The 9187-nt window shown below is 37.9% G+C and overlaps 1 long non-coding RNA gene across 1 annotated transcript; it reads left to right on the top strand.

The window, feature by feature from the left end:
- Positions 1 to 10: 10 nt before the first annotated feature.
- Positions 11 to 1840, top strand: LOC147009803 (uncharacterized). The gene is made up of 4 exons (XR_015052802.1): positions 11 to 216; positions 335 to 558; positions 652 to 810; positions 1173 to 1840. It is a non-coding gene; the product is annotated as an uncharacterized LOC147009803 (long non-coding RNA).
- Positions 1841 to 9187: the final 7347 nt, after the last annotated feature.

Genomic DNA, 9187 nt, shown 5'->3' with positions numbered 1-9187 from the left:
TTCATACAATTTGAGAATATATCTCCCAGTTATTTTCCAAGCTGTCTCACCCGAAGCGTCATTTCCTGTGGCCACACCCAATGATTAAGCAATCTCCTCATCGTTGCTTTATAAGTGATTCGCCAGACAAAGTTTCTGCCAGACGGGATTTTCATTTTTACAACTGAGACATGAGCGATCTTTCTTCCGCGAACAAAACAGCTCAACACAAAGTTGGTAAGCCTGTGTATAGGTTCCTCTTTGAACGATGAAGCAATTGATTATAAATTAAATCGTGATAATTCTGATATATATATATATATATATATATATATATTTTTTTTTTTCTTGGCAGGTCCTTGGAAGAAGAGCAGTTTACATATCACGACGAGGTGCATGAAATTAATGCTCTTATTGAAGAGGTCAATCATCTTAGAAGAGAATTGAAAAACATTTTTAAAGACTGACACGACGTCTTATCACGGCCTCTGATCTTTTTGCCATCTTGTACCAATGGTAAAAAAACTGAGACATGGACTCACTCTCTTCCGATGAAGATAACAGCTCACTACAAAGTTGGTAAGTTTGTGTATGGTTTCCTCTTTGAACAATGAAGCAATTGATTATAAATTAAATCGTGATAATGCGAAAATATATATTTTTTCCTGGCAGGTCCTTGGAAGAAGTGGAGTTTACATATCACGATGAGGTGCATCAAATGAATGCTCTTATTGAAGAGGTCAATGATTTTAGAAGAGAATTGAAAAACATTTATAATGACTGGTACGAAGTCTTATCACGGCCTCTGATCTCGAATAAATTAAACCAATGGTGAGACACGTGTGTGTGTGTGTGTGTGTGTGTGTGTGTGTGTGTGTGTGTGTGTGTGTGTGTGTGTGTGTGTGAATATATGTATGTGTGTGTGTGTGTATATGTATATATATATATATATATATATATATATATATATATATATATATATATATATATATATATATATATTTATATATATATATATATATATATATGTGTCTGTGTGTGTATATGTGTGTGTGTGTCTCTTTCCCTGTCTGTCTCTCTCTATCTCTCCCTGTCTGTCTCTTTGTATCTCTCTCTGTCTGTCTTTCTACCTACCTATCTCTGTCTGTCTCTCCATCTATACCCTTGACTCATTATTTTTTTTTTTTTTTCAGCGCTATCACACAACATCAGCTGTTGAAGCAATCTGGTACAACACATGATTTTCTGGAGGTAAATGTTTCTGAATTATTATTTGGTTATTCTTTTATTAATATCACTCTCTCTTTGGAATGTCGTCTTATGTTGGTTGCATCATTAGTTTGGACGCGGTTTTGCCAGTACACTGGAATTCATTTTATTGGCCTTGAAAGGATGACAGGCTGAGTCGGCCTCCTGGTGTGTTAATTCAGTGGTCAACGAGGTTTGAACTTAGAACCAACACCAGGCTTACTCATATTACCATGTAATTATCTTTATAAAACCTAATTATTATCCACTTTTTGTTTCAAAACAGAATATGGTGTCTGAGTTTCAACATCACAAGACATCTGAAGAAGATTGCTGGGAAAGATTATACATTCTCGCAAATGAATATTTAATATTTGCAATTTTGATTAATTATATTTGTTTTGTTTACAATTACTTGATTTTGAATTTCAAAAAAAAGGATTAAGACATGAAGGGGGGGGTAGGTGCGCTCCCCCAATGACCCATCACCCCCTCATCCCACCCCTCCCCTCCCCATGTGTGTGTGTGTGGGGAAGGGTGGGGGTGGGATGAGGGAGGTGGTGGGTCATTGGGGGGGCGCACAGGGGGGATGAGGGGGGTGGAGCTTGTGTGGGAGGGGCTTGTGTGGGTGGGGTTTATGTGGGCGGGGCTTCGGTGGGGCTTGTGTGGGCGGGGTGTGTGTGGGTGGGGCTTGTGTGGGTGGGGCTTGTGTGGGTGGGGCTTCGGTGGGGCTTGTGTGGGCGGGGTGTGTGTGGGTGGGGCTTGTGTGGGTGGGGCTTGTGTGGGCGGGGCTTGTGTGGGTGGGGCTTGTGTATGTGGGACTTGTGTGGGCGGGGCTTCGGTGGGAGGGGTTTGTGTGGGTGGAGCTTGTGTGGGTGGAGCTTGTGTGGACAGGGTTTATGTGGGCAGGGTTTATGTGGGTGGAGCTTGTGTGGGCAGGGTTTATGTGGATGAGGTTTGTGTGGAGAAATGGATGGGTGGATGGGTGGATGAGTGGAGCTTGTGTGGATGGGTGGCTAATTTTTTAATTAAATAAACATGTTGTGTGTGGGGAACTAATTAACTAATCACTAATTATGTGAATATGATGAATATGGGTGGAGCTTGTGTGGGGTTTGTGTGTGTGGGGTTTGTGTGTGTGGGGTTTGTGTGTGTGGGGTTTGTGTGTGTGGGGTTTGTGTGTGTGGGGTTTGTGTGTGTGGAGCTTGTGTGGGGTGGGGTTTTTGTGTGGAGCTTGTGGGGGTTTGTGTGTGGTGGGGTCTGTGTGGGGTTTGTGTGAGGTGGGGTTTATGTGTGCAGCTTGTGGGGGGTTTGTGTGTGGTGGTGTTTGTGTGGGGTTTGTGTGGGGTTTGTGTGGGGTGGGGTTTGTGTGGAGCTTGTGTGGGGTGGGGTTTATGTGGGTGGGTTTTGTGTGGGCAGAGTCAAAAAGGGGCAGAGTCAAAAAATTTCAATTTATCTTTGTCTTTTGTAATTCCTGTGAATAAAATGAACCTAAAATCTCTTCCCCTTCCAAATCATATATCTTATAAGTCCAAGGAACCGTATCTATTACATCAACAATTTCGTTCGTTCATCATCAACAATTTCATCAACAATTTCGAAAAAAGTTCGTTCGTCCATCTTTTAATATAACCTTTTTCAAAATGAGATTTCCACCTATATATTCTTACGATATCACCAACTTTGAACTTAGGTTTTCTGACATTAATCTCTTTTTCATATTTTAATTTTGTAAATGTTTCTGATGGTTTCATATTTGTTGACGTGTGAATCGTGTCATTATACTTATCCACAATATCCTGAATAAAAGATGACCATTGTTGTGAACCGAGTTGTGTGAATTTTTTTATATAGTCTCTCTTTTAAGCTACGATTAAAACGTTCAACAACAACTGCCTTCCCTTCATTAAAGGTACTGTATAATGTAATACTGTTATTTTTTAGAAAATTCATAAACGTCTTGTTATAAAACTCTCTACCCTCATCAGTCCACAATTTTTTAGGTTTTCTCTTACTTTTATTAAATATCTGTTGAAAGGCTAACATAAGAGTATTACCTGTTTTGTTTTTTAATGGTACAACCCATGCGTATCTACTCCTCAAATCAATAACGGTTAAAGCATACTTGTACTCCTTATCATTATTGAGTTCAATCAAATCAGCAGACCAGATATAATCTACTTCCTTGGAATAAACTTTCCTTCTCTGAAACTTTGTGAATATTGGTTTATGTAATTCATCAGCTAATTGCTCTTCAGTCTTAATGACATCATTAGAGCCTATAAGTTTTTTGAATTTCCAAGTCCAAGTTTCAATTTAGCACTGATCATCTTCTTCACAATGAACTGATCAACTTTTTCTCTCAAGGTTGGATTTTGTATCAGAGACAAATTATACAACATTTCTCTATCGGCTTCATGCTTTTCTTCCAACGTTGTGGTAGTCCCATAATCAATATCGTGTCTCATGCACACTTCATCAACTCTATTGATTGGTTTACTCCAGGATTTAGGATTGTCTGCCTCATCTAATCTTTTATCCAAGTTTGTGCCTGGACCACAGAAAGAATACCCTGGAAGATGTAATTCCCCTGGTATTCCAGTAGTTGTAAATTTACTTCCTGATAAAAACTTTTGTATATCTCCTCCTCGTTTGTGTTTGGAAATAAATTGATTTTTTTTTGAACCACACACCGAACATATACCTTTTTGTATAACCCTGTTATTTTTACTTTTAATATATGAAATATTTTTAGTATTAGTTTTCTTTTTACATTTGAGACAATAACTCATTTATTTATGTGAAAAATTCCTGCAGAGTGCAAAAACCTTTTTAGTTTCCAACATGCACATTTGAATCTTAATTTTTAAAACATAAAGAATCCTTAGAAATGCCTTCACTCTCTCCTCCATTTATTAAAGAAAAAAAATAAAAATGAAAAACTTGAATTAAAATGAATATCTTGTCGATGTCAATAGTCTTGAAGAAAATATTTCAAACAGACTTGTCAATTCTTTGTTTTCCTCCTCGGTGGGTTGAGTTATTTTCTGTAATACCCCCAATCTTTTTTTAATCTCACTGGTTTCCATATTTTGATATTTATTTTGTCTCGCTCTTTCCTCTCTCTCCTCCTTCTCTCTCTCCTCCTTCTCTTTCTTCTCCCTCTCCTCCTTCTCTCTCTTCTCCCTTTCCTCCTTCTCTTTCTTCTCCCTCTCCTCCTTCTCTCTCTTCTCCTTTTCCTCCTCTTCCCTCTCTTCTTCAACTCCTTCCTCATCCCTTATTATCTTTGAATCGCTTACACCCCATAGAATATCATACATATATTCATCAGGATTTCTTGTTATTCCTGTATCAAAAATAATTTTTTTACAACAGGAAACCAATAAAATTTATTTTGAATTTCTAAAAGAGCCTTACCTTTTCTTAACTTTATAATTTTTTCATTATTTAACATTCTAATTAAATCTAAAGTTATCGGTTTATCAACATCAGCATAATGCCAATCTTTTATTGAAAATACCTCATTCTTATGTTGTAGAACATATTTATTAAAATACCGAATACCCTTTTCTTGAAGGTATGCTTGGACACAGAAATGATAATTTTCTTGAAGCCTTCTTGCTGTCATTTATGTATTAGAAATATATGTTAGAATAATATTATGGCACGAAACACCTCCCCATCTTCCCATAGTTAAATCATTTTGTATTTCCTTACTCATTATATATAATCCTGTTTTTTCTGTTTTCATGATATAAACAAGGGCAAAACCATAATTATATTTACCCTTATTAAATTCTTTTATTTGTTGTTTACTAATCGTGGCCCCACAAAACTCATTCTCGATACCAAGTGGATAATATTCTTCCTTATGAGACTGATTTAATTGTTCCAGGTCTTCAAGGTTAATTTTAAATGACCAATTATACCCTAAATCATTCATATCATACCCCCATTGTTCTATTCTCATACAAACGATATGCCCTTCTTTATAAAAATTTATTTTAATTCGAACTGTGAATTCTGTATGACCTGGAGATAATATCAACACTTCTGTATCTTTGGAATACACGGCCGTTTTATTTAAAGATATATATTGTGATAAATCGCTTAATCTCACCAAGTCATTCGCGTCAGTCGGGCTTGGATAATTTTTTAATTTATAAGCATTTTTCATGATAATATTTTTGGTTATATTATATTTATGTCGTTCAGCCTGTGCCTTTGTGTAATAATTTGATAAATCAATATCCAGTTCTTGGGATACACCAAAGATAGAACCATCTTTACCAACATAAGTCATTTATATTAGATTAAAAATAATATCATAAATTTTTTTTTTTTTTTTTTTTTGTATACCTTGGTCGAGGCTCGTATGAGAGCTAACACACAACTCACAGCAAGGAGGCATGAGACAAGAGGGGCGGGAGTGGAAGGGACAAAACATTGGGGAACAGACACAGGTGAACTGTGGAAGGGAGAGGGATGGGGATGGCACGGGGAACATGGCGAGGGGAAGATGGACATTACAGGGACTTTCAGGAAGGAAAGCAGGAGAATTTTTTTTTTTTTTTTTTTTTTGTATACCTTGGTCGAGGCTCGTATGAGAGCTAACACACAACTCACAGCAAGGAGGCATGAGACAAGAGGGGCGGGAGTGGAAGGGACAAAACATTGGGGAACAGACACAGGTGAACTGTGGAAGGGAGAGGGATGGGGATGGGACGGGGAACATGGCGAGGGGAAGATGGACATTAAAGGGACTTTCAGGAAGGAAAGCAGGAGAATTGAAGGAAGTGGGCTTGGGTGGATTATCGGGGGTAGAAAAGATCGAGGATTTGGATGGGGGAAGATAAGAGGTGGTGGTGAACAGCTGTTTTGAAAGCCTGGAGGGAAGAATGGGAAAGAATAGAGTGAGGAAGTTTATTCCAAAGGCGGGAAAAAGAGGAATGAAAGAGTGAAGATGAGCAGTGATTCGTGATTTTGGTAGTTTTCCCAGAAGGGGGTTGGAGGCGGCACTTGAGCGCTCAGTGGAAATGTGGTTGGGACAAATCGCAGAGAGAGCAGGGGGCAAGGCTGGAGAGGAGTCGGTAGAAGACAGAAAGACCACCGACCAACCTGCGGTGATTGAGTGAGAGGCCCAAAGACTCAGCTTCATTGCGGGAGATGCCAATGATCTTAAAAGCCCTGGTTTCGACAGCGTGAAGTCGAGAAAGGTGGGAGGCAGGAGCACCAGCCCAGAGGGGAGAGCAGTACTCCATCAGGCTACGGACAAAAGCTTTGTAAGTGGTCAGGAGCTCAAGAGGGCCGAGGAAGGACTTTGCACGACGGAGGATTCCCAGTCGGCGACTGGCTTTTGAGGCAAGGTTGGAAATGTGACTTTCCCAGGAAAGGTCATGGCAGATAGTGAGACCCAGAAGCTTGAAAGAAAAGACTTCTTCCAGAGGATTGTTGAGAAAGTGGATGGGGGGGTTTTGTAAACGGTCCTTTCGAAGAGACATAGTGAGAGTGTGAGATTTGTCTGGATTGAAAGACATGTTCCACGTGTTGGACCAGTTTGTGATTTTATCCAGATCTGCAGTGAGCGAAGAAGCTGCTGCTTGCCGGTCTGAGGGATGACAGATGGTACGGCAGAGGGTGGAGTCATCGGCAAAGAGAAATAGAGGATTTTCCAGAGAGTCCGAGAGATCATTGATGAAAACCAGAAAAAGAACAGGGCCCAGAACGCTACCTTGAGGAACTCCAGCCTGTACAGGAAGAGGGGATGAAAGAACTCCATTTGAACTCCATTTGTTGAGTTGAAATAACACATACAGACATAATTGACCACAACACTTGGAATTTAATTCTTGGACTTGAAATGTTTGATAAACACCATTCTGTAAGAATTTTATGACTTCAACAGGTGGTGGAAGACCAAAACTATCAAAATAATATTTGTCTTGACTATTAAAAATACAAACCCAATGAGAACCGTTCCCATTATTATCTTCTAAGTTCATAATAATATTCTTTGTATGTTTCGGCACATTTGTTAATTCATCTCTCATACAAATAACCACATTATGAATTTTTAATTTCTTACAATATTTGACAAGTTGTAAATTTGATGTTGTATTCTTTCCAAATTCTTTAAACCACTCATAAATGCTCATTTATTTATTAGAAAGATATAATCCATTACCTCTTTTCGTTAATTTTACACCTGCTTGTGCTATAGAAGAAAGCATATCTCCAACTAACAATCTCGCTTTATCAGGCAGACCTTCAAGTTTTTCAGCAAAATCTACAATTGCACCACTTCCACTAATTTGTTTCTCCAACTCTTTGTTATGTCTTTCCAATTCTTTTTGAGCCTGGAGTTGAGCCTTCCTTTCGTTGGCAGTTTTCACCGCTGTTGAAATACCACCCGTCAATGCTCCAACCGCACTTAAACCAACAAATAAAGGAATTAGAAATGGGAGAAATCCTCCACTCGTCTCTCTTATTGAATATTTTTTCAACATTGGTTTTGTCATTTTAATTTTAAGTGAGCCAGTGTTATTCAAGATTTTAACCTGTTCTCTTGTGAGCAAAACATCAATTCGTACTGCTCCTTTTCTCTGAATTGTATTAACGTTAATCGTACAAGGCTTTTGATTTTGAACACAAGATGATAGTTTATGAAGATTGATTTGATTAACATATACCCCAGTTGGTACTTTGCCACTCATTTATTTAACAAAAAATTATGTGAGACTAATCATCACACCATTATCTGTATTAATCTGCAATTCTGTTTCTTCCAAAAGCAAACAATATGTATCAACTTCTTCACTCTCTCCTCTTTCAATGTATAGGGAAGTATCCACTCGATTAGACTTTATAGTTTCCTTTTGAGCGCTCAGGTCAAACGCATAGATTGTATACAAACTTTTAAATGCTGTCATATCCAAAATAGGTTCTTTATTTCCATTACTTTCACACACCTTTTGGTAAGACTTGTATGCTTCAGCAAAATCATTTTTTCCCAATTAATTTCCAATCTATCTCGTGGATAAAATGTTCCATCTAGAGAAACGCGAAGTTGTTTCACCTTGGCATTATCACTCAATGCATTATTCTTATCAGTCGCAGTATCACCATCTGGCTTTTTAAAAATGATCCACAGATATCGTGGCTTTCCTTTCAGAACACCCAAATTCCACGTGTAAGTAGTTTGGTTGAGTTTAACGTGTTGACATCTTCTTTTGAGGTATGATACACTGAGTGGTTTCTTTGAGTTAAGTCTTCGATTCAACATCTCTTCTGTTTTAAGATTAGGAGTATATTCACTGATATACCAACTCATTTCCTCAATTATAAATTTATTATGATCACCAAAAGCACTACCAACACCAAAAAGCAATCGATTTTCATTATCATTCCTTTGTAGTTGAAATCTAATTTTAAGACCATACAGAACTTTATCATGATCACAAAATCCAAATATACCTTTAAGAGGAATTGCCACAGTAAAACTATTTTCTGCTTTTGTATCATCATTATACGCTCCTTTCCTTTGAGTATATCCAGGGTCTGTGTTTGTTCCCGTTGACATATCAGGAATAAAACCTTCGACAGACCCCTTTCCCATTCTATCACTGAATGTATAGAGTGTAAATTTCATCATTTCAGATACAGCAGAGACATAATCAACCGCTTCAACTTCTTGTGTTCCAATATACAAACGCACACTATCAAACATTTTCCAGAAGAAATCATTTACAGGTGTAGCGTTTGTGTTAGTCGCAGCCTTAGTGAATTTAAATTTACACAACAAGAAACTTTCGGATAGATTCAAATAGGTTTGTTGATTATTTATTTCAAAACTTTTTGTACCATTCGTATTCCAGTCTGTTCCAGTTATTGCATTTACCTTGAAGTAATCTTCTTTTTTAGTGGAGTTTGAGATAATAATAGTATCATCCAAATCATAGAT

Source organism: Eptatretus burgeri, chromosome 17 (genome assembly GCF_056783735.1).
Source record: "Eptatretus burgeri isolate ZD-2024b chromosome 17, Ebu_testis_v1, whole genome shotgun sequence".
Classification (NCBI taxonomy): Eukaryota; Metazoa; Chordata; class Myxini; order Myxiniformes; family Myxinidae; genus Eptatretus; species Eptatretus burgeri.
This window is presented reverse-complemented; position numbering and strand designations above follow the sequence as displayed.